Here is a 14,862-nt window from a genome sequence, read left to right as displayed (position 1 = left end):
GGGTTAGAGGGGAAATATCTGAGGACTTCTTGGGGGAGAAGGGAAACTTGAGAGCCCTTTATAGAGGTAAATTTAGTTTGGGTGGAGTTGGAAATTTGCATATTCTTTCTTTTATATGAGATAAGTGTCTCAGCCTACCTCATGTAGTGGACCATATTCCAGGTACTGACTTATCAGCATCCAGCTCCTCATCAGACACTAGAGCACCTGTCTACTGTAGTGAATGTGATGCCAGATCAGGAAATAGCCTGAATATTCATCAAAAATCTGGATGATAGTCCCATACTTGTCTCCTTCTCAAGTGTATGTTCAAATATTAGGTCTAGATATGAATTATGGGGGGCACATCACTTTAGATTCTGCCCTGAGGCAGTGAGCTCCTGTTCTGGGCTGCACTTGCTATGCATGTGCTATGGTACTTTAAGACTGTGTAGTCTGTATGTCCCTTCAGATTAACTGAATTAGTATATGACTTGAAGTTTCAGGGAGGAATATCTGATGATCCTGCATCAGAGGAGGACAATGGAAGGTCCTCCATTGTCAAAAAGCCATATTTAAAGATTGCTTGAGTAAAATTAGATCTGAGGCACCCTGGTAAATAGGAGGCAGTAGACTGGAATCACTTTTGTCATAACAGAAGGGTCTGAGGCCCAGTTAAATACACCTAGTAAGTCCATTCCCACAGAGGCATATTCAGAAGGTCTGAGAACCTTTTTATATATTGGTGGAGTGTAACTTGCCATTAGAACAGGCAAGATCCTTTGATCAGAAGAATAATACTTCGAGTATACTTAGGGAGAGGGAATAGTCTAATAGCCAACTGAGTAAAAAATGATACTCAGACTTCTTTGGATAGGTGGAGGCATATCTAATTTATCTGTGTGCAGAAGAGGAATTGTTGCTGCCCTTCTGGGGACAGGTGATAGATCTAAGATGCTCTAAGTAGAAGGATGAGATAAGAGCTCCCCAGGATTTTATGGAATAGTCTCAGCCTCTCTCAGTCTTATGTCTGCATCCTTATTGAGCAGAAGTTGAATTTTGATTGATACCTTGAGAATTATAAGACATTCCATGCACTCACTCCTTTATCAGTTCCAAACTTGAAATCACAATCTAGAATAAGCATCTTCTGAATGTCTGTAGCAGGCAGACAGCAGTCTTAAAAGTCTTCTAAGAGATCACAATGCAGTAGTCTCTGGCTCAGTGCCTTCCACAAATATATGTCCATCTATTTATTCCTCTGCATGTAGGACTGGACATCTCTGTCTAATGGAACACAATGAATACAGTAGTCTTATTTACCTTTGCCTTACACTCTTCTGTTTGGGAGCTCAATCTGGAGTGCTGAGGAAACTCTAAGGTTATAACAGTGCTTCCCAGGCTACGGAAATTAGAAGTTGTAGGTAAGAAATGCACTGGGAAGATGGGGAATCTGTGGGATTTCCTCGATCACACAGGCCAGCTCTGGAGCACTCTTTATTGTGAATATATAAATCTCACTATGTAAGATGAGGAAGGATCTGGGTATCTGTGCACAGAAGTAGAATTGTTGTGCCCTTCATTAAAGAAGTAATTTGGCTGATTTCATGGGAATAAGAATGTTGAAGTACCCTGGTCAAATGCAAAATTTCTGAGAAATTTTGTGCAAAGAATATCTATACCAATTTGTCAGAGGGGAGAAAATCTCTGGTTATTTTCAATAAAATAATAAAAACCATTTCACATTGGACAAAATGTAACCTTGTGGAACAGAGAAAATTCCAGTATTGCTTGATCAGTTTTCAATTCTTTTTCAGTATTTAGAATATCCATATATTTTGTGTACTATGTGACAGGCCAGGCAGCTGTTGCATTATTCCAACAAGTTGGATTATTATCTTTTGTTTGTGAAGCCTTTTGAATGATGAGGTAAGTCTAAGGCTCCTTTCTTCAGAGCAGGGGCGTGAATTTGAAGTCCATTGCAACAGAGTAGTTCTGATGACCTATTCTGATGAGTTGATAGATGTGAGATACAGTCAAGTAGAAGGTTTGAGCCCTCCCTCCCCCTTAATCACAAAGAGAATGCTTTGGTATCCTTGTTCAGAGAGGATAATCTCTGAGGAATTTTTTAATGGAAATGGGCATTGTATTTCTAGGCATTGGGCAGGGAGATATGATCTCAGGCACTGTCAGTAATATAAGTTTGATATTGGGTCCTTGTTTTTTACAAAGGGTACATTGGACAGAAATTGATGATGTAAAGCAATGATGTGTAGGGGTATAAGACTGAAGCAGACTAAGAATCAGCTTAAAGACTCTAACCACTTAAGGGTTAAGAAAGTATCCTAACCAAAATTGTGCAGTGAAGGAAGAACATCTTCACAGTTTAGAAAATTTGCACATTTAGTCACACCATTTTTGAGAGGGAGAATGTGTTGGGATGGTAGAGAAGAAAAAAAGAGGCCACATAATCCCTCTAGCAAAAAAGTTACCTTGGCAGTTGGAAGGAAGTTCAGGAAATATCTCTTCACTTGGAAATGTTTCACATTCCAGAATACACATGACTTCTGGGACTCTGAGGTGTACATGCCAGAAATCAGAGAATTTTTTTTCTTAGAGGTTGGTTGGTAATCCCTGTCTCTGTATACTCCACAAGCCTTTCAGCAGCAGTACAGGCATAGGCAACAAAGTTGGGACTGTTCTGTTTTAGGCTTTTTACGGCTGTGAACAGAAACCCTGACTAAGGCAAGTCTTGGACAACATTTAAATGGGCTGGCTTACAGGTTCACTCCAACATCATCAAGGTGGGAGCATAGCAGAATCTAGGCAGGCATGATGCAGACAGAGCTGAGAGTTTTACATCTTAATCTTAAGGCTGCTATGGTGAGGGCCTTAAACCCACACCCACAGGGACATACCTTCTGATAGTGCCACTCCTTGGTCCAAACATATACAAATCATCACATGTTCCATTTCTGATGAGAACCCTAAAGGAAGGTGTTAGATCAAGGGAAATTTTTACTGTTGTGTCCCAGGACATGAGGTCAAAGTGGTCTCTTTGTTCATTTGGGCATGCCTAGATACCAAGGTCAGAAGGGAAATATCAAATCCTCTTAAAGGAATAGACCTGAGGATTCTATGGATAGAGGTAGATTCTCTGAGGAAACCTTTGTCAGTTGATGTTGATTTAGAGTTTCCTTAAAACAATGAAAATCTGAGTGAGTTTTCATGTCAGTAGCTTGGTCTGTAGCCTCCTTAATCAGAAGAATTTGTATCAAGCCCCCTTGAAATGAAAGTGTGTGTTTAAAGTCCCCTTGTTCAAGGAAAATAGAATGCAGCCATCTTCATTGACAGAGTGTGTATGTCAGGAGTTCTTCATTGCATCACATTTGAACCAAAAGTTTACCTTAGATTGAAGAAAAGTCAGGGAACCACATATTTAAAAAAATTGTTTGAGGGTCACTCCATAATATCAGGAATTTGTGTGAGTCTCCTCATATTAAATGAATATCTAAGCCTCCTTTGAAAAGCCGGAATGATCTGAGTCCCCCATTGCTTCGGTGGGGACATCAGCTATTTCCTTAATCAAAGGAAGAAGGAGTGAGTATCCTTGTAAAGAGAGTAGGCTCTGAGGTCCAAGTGTCAGGAGAAATAATCAGACTGTGAAAAATCACATAATACTCTGAGCTAAAAAATCAAATTCACTACCCTAATATTGCCTCACCTTCTAACTTTCTTCCATCTAGGTTATCCATATGTTTAGCTGAGTCTGCAAGAAACAAACTATAAATACAAGGATGCATGAACAACTTGGTTATGTGTCTCAGCATGACTGCCTCCTAAGAATTAGGTTTAACCAAAGAGAACTGAGCCAGAATGATATCACACCATATCAGGTGACTTTATTCAAGAAAAGTAGCAGGAGGTTTCAGGATGAGTCTGCCCTCTTTATTTCTGTGAACTCTAATCAGATGGAGCAAGGCTCTTTGACCAATGCACCCTTGCCACAATGGGGATGCTTATTCTCTGCTCTCTTTTTCTCGCTCATTTGCTAGCAACTCGAGGCTGCACATACTGAGCATTCTCCTGTGTGCTTTTCTTGTTTTGAACTCTGAGTTCATACACAACCCTGTGTGTGTTCCCCTTTCCCTCTGACACATTCTTCACACAGATCACACACACAGACACACATTACATGTACTCCTTTTTCACTCACACACACACTGTCCATACACACCTCACACATTCACTCTTCACTCACTCTTCACATTCTCTCTTCACATGCTCTTCTCATGCTCTCTCTCTCTCTCACACATACACACAGTTTTCATTCGTTCTCTACATTTACCTCACATACTTCTCATTTGTTCTCTATATGTTTTCTAGCCTTTTTCCTGACCCAGTCTTTTTATTGATACTCTAAAAGCAGATAAAAAGACATTGTATAATCACTGTCAAATCAAATTCAAAAGAATAGCCACATCCAACAAAGAATCAAGAATTACAATTGTTCCCCAAAGTTTCAAGCATCTCTATTCCCAGGCCTATAACCAAAGTAATAATAATTATAAACTTATTATTTAAACTTTAACTTATTATACTTCAGAGCTCAGAACTCTGCTACTTGTATTTTCTTGTGAAGCTCTAATGATAAATGACATGGGCAAAGTTGTCAGGCAGTGGCCAGAAAGAATCAAGTTAACCCTTAACTCAGTAGTAGTTATGCTAGCTTTCTGCTTCTGAACATTGTATACAATGGCTCTCCTAAGAGTCCCAGTGTTTTGACTTAGGTTACTAATATGAGATTTTACATATTCTATAGGTGCTTATCCAGGAACCACTCTCAAATGTTGCATAAAACTTATTTCATAACTTTAAAAGGTATTTTTTTCTTTCTTGGGGTCCCAATTTTGGCTCTATTTTCTTTTCTTTTTTTTTATTATTATTATTCGATATAATTTATTTACATTTCAAATGATTTCCCCTTTTCTAGCCCCCCCACTCCCCGAAAGTCCCGCAAGCCCCCTTCTCTTCCCATGTCCTCCCACCCACCCCTTCCCACTTCCCCGTTCTGGTTTTGCTGAATACTGTTTCACTGAGTCTTTCCAGAACCAGGGGCCACTCCTCCTTTCTTCTTGTACCTCATTTGATGTGTAGATTATGTTTTGGGTATTCCAGTTTTCTAGGTTAATATCCACTTATTAGTGAGTGCATACCATGATTCACCTTTTGAGTCTGGGTTACCTCACTTAGTATGATATTCTCTATTTTATTTTCTAATAATTTCTTTAAACTTTCTTTGTAAGTCAGGCATTTATCTGGAACTACCATTGTGTAGTTATTACATTGTTCCCAAGATGAGAACACACAACATGCACCTGGGTTATTAGGACTGTGTGTGCTGTGCCCCATGTCTCAATTTTTAATTGTTTAAGAATCATTACATCAGGGAACATCTAGTTTCACAGAATTCACCAGAGCAGAAGAAGAAAGAAGTAGGAAAGTCATATAGAATAATTATATACACCATGGCCAACTAAAAAGCAGTCATGAACAAATGAAATCCATACAATTGTTGTCCGGGATTAAGGGTAGGAGAAATGGGAACAAATGTTTTGTTATAAAGAGCTGTCTCAGGCTACTGAGATGTCTCCATCCTGGCCTACTTCAGGCAGTCAATTATTTCAGATGAGGGTCCCTAGGAGAGATCTGTCTCTTGTTTCTCAAGGTCCCAGATGCCATCCTTTTCTACAAGGAGCTGTTGTGGGCTTCTGAGGTGTCTCCATCCCAGTCTACTGTAGGCAGTCCCTGTCATTGTATACTGTCCCTAGCAGAGAAAGATCCTAGACCATGTAGGACAGAAGTAGAATATCCCTATTTTTACTTTCTGTAGAGGAGAATGGTCCAGACACTCCAAACCTCCATGTCTTCAGATAACTCTATGAAACTCTTGTCTCTGGGTACTACAATGCAAGCTTGACAGCAAATTGCAGTTTCTTTTGACAGGTTGGTTCAATGTCCTTGGATCTGTTTCCTGCTTAAACTTACTGTGAGCCACACAGGTATCATTCTTGTGAGAAGCTTAAAGACAGAAGGCATTGGATAAGACTGAGGGTCCCCTCCTGCATTAGCCATGGACTTAAATTCAGAGTTCTCAAAGGATATTTTTTTGGTGTTAAAGTATATTCATATCCAATAAGATCTGATGTCTCTTAGTTGGATGGTATACCTGAGTCAGCTATGAACAGAAAGAGAAGCTCCTATGCTTTCTTGCACACAGGGATTCAGAATCAAGCACTCTTCAAGAGAGCATGAACATTTGAGGTATACACCTAGTGCACAGTGTGACCTCTACAGCTTGCTTCATCAGAGGAGCATGTCTCAAATCTCTGCTAAAGAAGACTAAAGTGTTTTTATTCAAAGACAGTATTTTATAGCTCTCTTCCTTTGTCATACCATTAATGTCAGGGGCTATTATGTTTGGAAGAATTAAGTTTAAGACCATCTTCAGAAGATGTTCAAGCAGGGTGTCAGCCCCCTTGAAGTCATGTGTTAGGTTAATTCTGAGGGTTCATATAGAAGATTTGATAGAGTTATTATCTGGAGGCAGAAATTGTTCTGATTCTAGAAGGCTAGGACTGAAGCCCCATTGTGACTGCAGAAATTCTATTGCACATTGATTCTATACATGTGGCCTCTTGGGACATTGAGGAGGTCTGAGTTCCTTTGCTTAGAAAGTTGTATGTCTCAGTACACCTTCAGTCATTGAGAATGTGTGTGACACCCTGGTTCTGAAAGGGTAAGTCTGAAGTCCATTTAGGCAGTTAGTGAATGCCTGAGGTTTCCTGGTTCTCAAAGGAATGGTGTGCCAATGGTCCCTTGAACACTAAGGAGTGCCTAATACCTATCCAGTCGAGAGGGTACATCTGAAACCCCTTCAGTTATTGGTGAAATTTGTGAGCCACATTGCTTCTAGACAGATAAGATTAAGGCCAATTGGGGTATTTAGGAATATCTGAAGATCCCTGGTTTTGAATAGACAGATCAGAAGCCTCATTGGTCCATACAGTAGTTTGGAAGATCTTTGATCTTGAAGTGATAGGTCTGAACCCTGTTTGAGAATTAATGTAATCCATTTGGATTCCTAGTTTAGACAGAGTATACCTGAAGACCCCTTGAACTCTTTAGACTGATTTGAGCTCCACTTCAGACATTGAGCAAAGTGTAAATCTTCCTGGTTCTGAAGGAATATATCTGAGGAGACATTGTCAGAAACAAAATTTGGAGGACCATTAGACAGAGGGAGAATGTCTGAGACACCCACAAGCAGGAACTATTAAGGATACCATTCTTTAGAGGCAGAAAGTCTCATATTGTATTGGAGAAAGTAGGTGGGGCGGTCAAATAGCCTCATGAGTAGCAGGTGAATATCAAGGGTCAATTTGGGCAGCAGGGAAGGCCAGAATACTTCCTTACTCATTCTTCATGGGAACCTAGAACATCCACATCATGCAGGCCAGTCTGTGGTGTTACTAATCTCCAACATGCTAGGAGTCCTCCTGATAAATCTGCTGCCTACTTCCGAACCTGAAGGACTTTTGTGTTGTTGTCTGAAGGCAAATTTTTAAAAGTATGGAACCCCTGAGGAAAATAGCAAATTTGCTTCAGACATTGAGGTAGATAGAACAGATTTGAGAACCCTTTGGGAAGATGGTAAAACTTAATTTGCCTGGGGAAGATTGGGAAAATCCAGGCCTGAATCCTAGATCATCTTTTTTACAGGACAAAATTTCTCTATTCCTCAAAGCATCTGGTGAAAGTTTTGCTGTCCCTTGGGAAGATGTTGATGATTCCAGAACACACTAGGCAGACATGGGTGGTCTCAGAGACAAAGAGACAGGATGAGATACTCTGAAATCCATTTGGGTAGATGATGAAGGTTCCATCTTTTGGTGATGCATTGGATATTCCTGGCTTGCCCTGTGTACAGGTAGAAACTTTCAGAGTGCCCTATGAAGGCAGGCAGTGTATGCCAGCTTCTTGGACAGAAAACAAAGGTCCTGATCGCACATGAACAGATAATGGTTTTTCAAAAGACCCTAGGGAAAATGATACAGATCCTAGAGTCCCTTGTCCAGATAAAGAAATTACCATGTGACTTTTGAAAGAAGGCATAGATTCTGAAGAGTCTGAAGCATATGAATCTGTTTAATGGACCATTTGCTCAAACTTCAAAGACTTATGTGGTCCCTGGCACGAAGCAGAAGGTCCTAGAGTACCTTGTGTAAGTGCAAAGAGATCAAAATTCTCTTCTATGGAAAGGGGAGGATCCAAAAGCCTTTGAGAAGAAGAAAAGGAACTAACTTTGCCACATACTAAAAGTTCCATAGGCACATGATCAGATACTGCATGCACTGGTGCAGTTGTTGAAGATTTCCATGCATATAGTAGAGATATTAAATATCTTCATGGCCCCTGGGGAGATGGCAAAGAGTCTAGAGAGCCTTGTGCAATTATGTAAATTTTCATAGACCCTTGGACAGATTTCAAAGTCCCTCCCTTTGTTGGAACATTGTTGGTCCATTTCTGAAACACTGTGGTAAATGATGAATATGCTACTGTGAGCTGTGTAGAAGTGGATGGTGTTCCTGTAGAAGTGAAGTATGTTGAGAAGGACTAGAGGCCCTTAGACATATGGAGAATCTCCTAGAGATCTTTGTGTAGATTTGGACAGACATATGTTCCTTTGTTTAGATAGGAAGGGACTCACAGCTTCTTGAGCATAATAAGAAGATGCTTGAATGCCTTGTTTTGAGAAGGAAAGTCCTAGAGGTTCAAGAGCACCCTCAGAAGTTTTTGATGTATACTCCATTGCCTTGGCAAAGATGGAGAGCTTCAGAAGTTCCTAGGCTGATTGCAAAGGTGATAGATGCCCTTGGCCAGATGGGAAAGATTCTGCACCTCCTTGGGTAGATTAGTTTCTACCAGATTCTGGAGGGGATTCTGGAAAATCTAGTCTTTGAAACTTATTGATAATATTCTACATACTCTCTCACACATGCCAAATGGCCCAAGGTACTCTGGGTATGTTTGTATTGTTCCCAAATCCCTATGGAATATGCTGAAGGTCCTGGAACACTTCAGTTGGAGAAAAAAAGTACTTTTCACAAAGTACTATCTGCAGCCCTGGAAAATTCCTTGGGCTTCCAAGAGGCTAACAAAGGTTCTTGAACTCTTTGCATAGATAGAGGATGCTGCTGAAAACCTAGAGCAGATGTGGAATGTCCTTGATCTGGTGGCAAAGACAAAAAGGATTCTTGAAATGTCGGTTTAGGTAGGAAAGGTCCAGTAGCCCTTGGGAAAGATGGTAAACAGTGTTCAGCATGTTGGTCGGATGGAGAACGTCTCGTAGATGCCTGGAAAGAAATTGGATGATTCAGTGTTTTGACTTTATTACAGAGCTTCTCTAGTCCCTTGTTCAGATGTGGACAGTTTTATAGATCCTTGGGCAGATCTGGAATGTCGCAAAGCACCTTGGGAAAATGACCAAGATCCTAAATCTCCTTTGCAGATAAGGAAAATCCCAGTGGCCCATGATCAGACAGGAAAGATCCTAAGAGTACCGGAGTATTTGGAGGAAACCCAAGAGGTCTTGGGTTGGAGGCAAATATCCTACAGTCTGTTTTGCAGACATTGACTCTCCAAATATGACTAATGCAGATATAAAATTTCCCCTTGGCCCTGCACAAATGGATTAGATCCTAGAGTGATTTCTTCAGATTCAGACATTTTCAGACTACCTGCTGACAGGTGACTCCCCATACCCTCTTGATCATATGGAGAAGATGATGGAGTCACTTTGTTGATAGAGAAAAATCCAGATATCCTGTAGTGATCAGGAAATTCTGGAATTCCCTCAGGCAGATGGATAATCTTCATATGTTTCTGAAACTGTTGGGGAAGGTGCTAAAATGTATTAGAATCCACTCAACAGATCTTCATGTATGAATTATTGGCTGGGCTGAGATGAAAAGTTTCAGAAGCCCCTGGGCTGTTTGCAAAGGTGCTATATAGCCTTGGCCTGATGAAAAAGTTGCTTGCCCCTTTTTCAGTAAATGATGAATGGAGGTGATTATGGCAAAGTTACTGTAGTTCCTGAAGCACATTGAGAAGATTCCATATTGTCCCTCCCATGTGACGCCTCAAGGTACTCTGAGTGTATTTGTATTGTCCCCTAATCTCTATGGATATAGTAAAATTCTAGATACCTTTGGTTAGATAACAAAGTACTTTAAACACACAGGGTTTTCTCTGCAAGCCTGGAAAGTTCCTTTGTGTCTTGAGAGGATAATATAGGTCCTAGAATCCCTGGAGTTGAAACAGGATGCCCATGAGCAACTTTGGTATATTCTGCATACTCTGCTTTAATCCTAAATGACCCTTGAGTTTCCTGCCTAGATAGTCCAGTACATCTCAGGGAAGATGGTGAAGGTTGTACAATATGTTGTGAAGGTGAAGAAAATCTCAGATCTGCCTGGAAAGAAGTTTAATGTTTCAAATATATTTGAGTAGATGTAACATTTTGTACTGTGCCTTGTTCAGAAGTGTATAGTTTTGAAGACCCTAGGCAGATTGAAAATGTCCCAGAGTACCTTGGGATGAAGACCAACATCCTAGAGTTCCTTGTGCAGATAAGGAAATTACCAGAGGCACTTGATCAGAAGGCAAAGATTATGGTAGCACTTGTGTACTATGTGTTGAATCAAAGATCTTAGTTTTGATGGAATATGTTCTAGCATCTGTTTTGTAGACATGGAGTGTCCTAGTGTGGCTTGTGCAAGTATGAAATGTCCCCTCCAATACCCTGAGCAGATTGGGACGACCTTATGGCCCCTTGTTAATATTTGGATACTCTCAGAGTTCCTTTGGCTAATAGGCAAGGTCCCACAGATCCTTGATCAGATTGAGAAGATGACAGTCACTTATTTTTATGCAGAAAGACCCAGATATTCACCTGGAGGTGCTCATGTGAAAGGCCCTATAACCTCTGAAGTAGATTAAAAAGATTCCACATATTTCCACATGAAAAATATCTCAATGTACTCTGTGTCTGTATTGTCTCAAAATCCTTGTGTAATATGTCAGATTCCAAAATACTTTGGATGGATGATGAACTTTGCGCTTGCAAAGTTCCCATTGCAGATGTGCAAAGGGCATTGGGCCACTGAGAAGAAAGCAAAGGTCCTCGAGATCCTGGAGTAGATACAGGATGTCCCTGAGCACTTGATGCAGGTGTAAAATGTTCTAAATACCACGGCAAAGATAAAAGAGTTCCTTAATTAGCCTGGTTGGATGAGAAAAGTTCAGTAGGCCTTGAGAAGGATGCTGAACATTGTACAGAATGTTGAAGAGACTGAGAAAACTTCAGACTCCTGAGAAGGAGTTGGATGTTTCAAAGACTTTTGACCAGATGACAATTTCTACAGTTTCTTATTTAGATGTAGTTTCAGAGACCCACCAGCAGATAGGGAAGTTCCCAGAACCCCTTGTACAGATGACAAAGATCCGCAAGTACCTTGTACAGGTAAGGAAATTACCAGAGGCACTTGGACAGATGGAAAAATTCCCAGTTACTACCAGTCAGTTTATAATCCAAAGCCTCTGAGGTTATATGTAGTTGTATGAGGCAAATGTTTTTCAGTTCCCTTTGCAGTTTTGAGAAGTCCCAAAGTGACTTCTTCATATAGGGTAGCTTATCCAAGCATTTGAATAGATGGCAAGCATAATAGAGAACCTTGTGATAATGCATTCATTTCCAGAGTTGATTATGAATAAAGGCAATTTCCCACAGCTTTTTGCAAAGATCGGGGATGGGTTGTACTTGCTTGTAATGGGGAAGAATGTCAAAGAGGCTTTGGGGGCATGGGACAATGTTCCTGTAGTCCTTGGCATACATAGAATCATTCCCAAAGCATCTTAAACAGAAGGAAAATACTTAAGTGTTCACTGGAGAGACTTCAATGGTCCCAGAAGTTTTAGGGAAGATGGTGACTGCTGGAGAGACCGTTGAGTATATGTTGATATGTCCAGAGTTCCCTAAGCAGATATGCAAAGTTTGGTAGATAGAAAATATGCTAGATCCCTTGACACTGCTAAATAAGATTCCCCTATATCCTTGATCATATAGTGAATGCCTTGTAGGTATTGAGGAAAAAGGCAAAGGGCCTGTAGTCTCTTGGACAGATAACAAGGTATCCTGAGAGTCTATGATGCATGATAACTGCCCTGGTTTATTTTGGAATGATGCTGAATGCTTTAGAGACCCTGGAGTAGATGTCAATGAACTCAGATTCCCCTGGACAGACACAGAATGTTCTAAAGGTCTCTGCTCCCATCTCAGAGTAGGCAGAGTCCCTGAAATAATTTGGGAAGGTTTCTGCAAACCTGATGCAGATTTTCACAGTCCCTGAGGAAGATAATTATTATTTTATATGCCCTGCATAGATGAAGAAGACCTCAGAGTCTTTGAAGAGATGGAAAATGTTTCCAAGATCTACAAAGACAATGCCTAGAAGTCTTCTGAAAATAATTGAAATTTTTCATAGGTCTTTGTTCAGATGGCAAGTTTCTAGATTTATAATTTCATATTGGGGCAGTCTAATAGCCTCTCTAGGAGACAGAGAATGTTTCTCAACCCCTTGTATAGATGTCAATATTCCTGGATTCCTATGAGCATGTTAAGTTGATCCTGGAGACTGAGTAACACATAGTGAAGGTCCTACAATGCCCTGTATTGGTATAAACTGTGCCAGACTATCTTCTGATTGTTATTTTGACTCTTTCCCTTGGTAAATTACCGAAGGTTCTAGGGTCCCTTATGCCAGTGGTAACATTTCAAGAGTCCTTCATAAAGAGGACTCCCCTAATGTAGATGGCAAATGTTACTGATTTTTTTTGTTTGGTATGTGTGTAGATTTGTAGTTGCCTTCTGGTTGTTACCAAAGGTTCTAGGGCCTATGGAATAGATGAAGTTGTTTGTCTGTACAGCTTCTGGAGAGGGTGAATATTTTACACCTTCTCTGGAAGATAACAATGACCCTTGAATTACCTGGCAAGATGAGGAAGATGACAAAGCCTCTGTAGCAAAAGAGAAATATGGAGAAGGGGAAGTTTCTTTGGTTGCTGGGTCATATGGAGGAAATGTTCCATCTTTTCTTACATTTGACAAATGTGCAAGCTTTCTGTGGTCTGATTTTGATGGTTCTTCAATTTCTGAAGGACATACCAAAAGTCATAGAACCCCTTGGGTAGATGGTGAAGTATCCAATACTCCCTGTTTTGATATGGACAGTTCAACAGATTATCTAGCAGTTTAAAAGTGATCTAGACTGTATGGGATAAATTGGTCAGGTTGCAAAGCACCTGATGTGCTTGTTGAGTTTCTTACAACCTCTGAAGATGGGAAAAGTCCTTGAATTCCTCTGTTAGGTTGGTAAGTTCTCTGAGGCCCTGAAACAGATATTGAGTACTCAGAGGGGCAATTACAGATATCAGTCTTAGTTAGGATTTTACTGCTGTGAAGAGACATCATGACCAAGGATACTCTTATAAGGATAACGTTTAATTGGGGCTGGCTTATAGGTTCAGAGGTTCAGTCCAGCAATATCAAGGTGGGAACATGGCAGCATCCGGGCAGGCATGGTGCAGGAGGAGCTGAGAGTTCTATATCTTCATCTGAAAACTGATAGCAGAATATTGACTTCCAGGAAACTAGGAAGAGTGTCTTAATGTACACACCTACAGTGACAGGCCTACTAAAATAGGGAGACACCTTCTAATATTGCCACTCCCTGGACTGAGCAGATACAAACCTTAATGTTCATCTCCCTGGCCCCTGTAGGCTTACTCAAACATAGAGTATGTGGAGCCATGCCTAAACATAGCATAATACAAAATACATTTAATCCACCTTCAAAAGTTCGCATAGTCTATAGCAGTCTCAACAATGTTAAAAGTCCAAAGTCTCTTCTGAGATTCAGCTATTAACTAAGTGCAATTCCCAAAGCAAGACAGGAAAGCAACTGGGAAAATTCCAAATTCTGGATCTCTGTTTCTGATGTCAAAGCAGTCTTCAGATCTCCAACTCCTTTTGCATCTTTGTTGACTGCAACAACTGTCTTTCTTCTTGGCTGATTAAACTCCCTTTTAGTAGCTTTCCTCAGCAGATATTCTATGGCTCTGCCATCTTGAAAATCTTGGGGGTATTCAAGGCGATTTTAATATTACAGCTTCTTGTTTCAATGTCTGGGATCTACACATTATCTTCTGGGCTCTTCAAAATGGCTGGTGTCACTTCTCCAGCTCTGCCTTCTGTAGCACTCTAAGTTCAGGTTGATCTACCCCACTGTCTGTGTTGTTCTTGCTGATCATCCCATGGTATTGGTATCTCCAGTACACTGGGATCCTCTGATGCAACTAGACTTCACCAATAGCCTCTCAGGTTCTCTACATGGTGACAAACCTCAAATCTATTGCATGACCCCATCAGTCATGGGCTGAAAAGTATAACTGAGGCTGCACCTTCACCAATGGCCTTCCACAGTCTCTCATAGTGCCAAACCTCAGCTGCTCTTCATGACTCCTTTATGTTTTCACAACTAGTGCAACCTGGTGCAACTCCGGCTAACCAGCACTAATTGTCCCAGTAGTCCCATTCATTCTGGATCCTAAAACCAGAGCTATGTGGCCAAAGCTGTCAAGTTCTGCTGCTTGCTGGGACGGAAACATGGCCCCATTTTTCTATTACATTATCACCAGTTTTCTGTTTTCCAGCTCCTTCACTGTCTAATCTTGTCTATCTTGGAACTTACTCTGTAGACTAAC

Source organism: Apodemus sylvaticus, chromosome X (genome assembly GCF_947179515.1).
Source record: "Apodemus sylvaticus chromosome X, mApoSyl1.1, whole genome shotgun sequence".
Taxonomy (NCBI): domain Eukaryota; kingdom Metazoa; phylum Chordata; class Mammalia; order Rodentia; family Muridae; genus Apodemus; species Apodemus sylvaticus.
Note: the sequence above shows the minus strand (reverse complement) of the source record.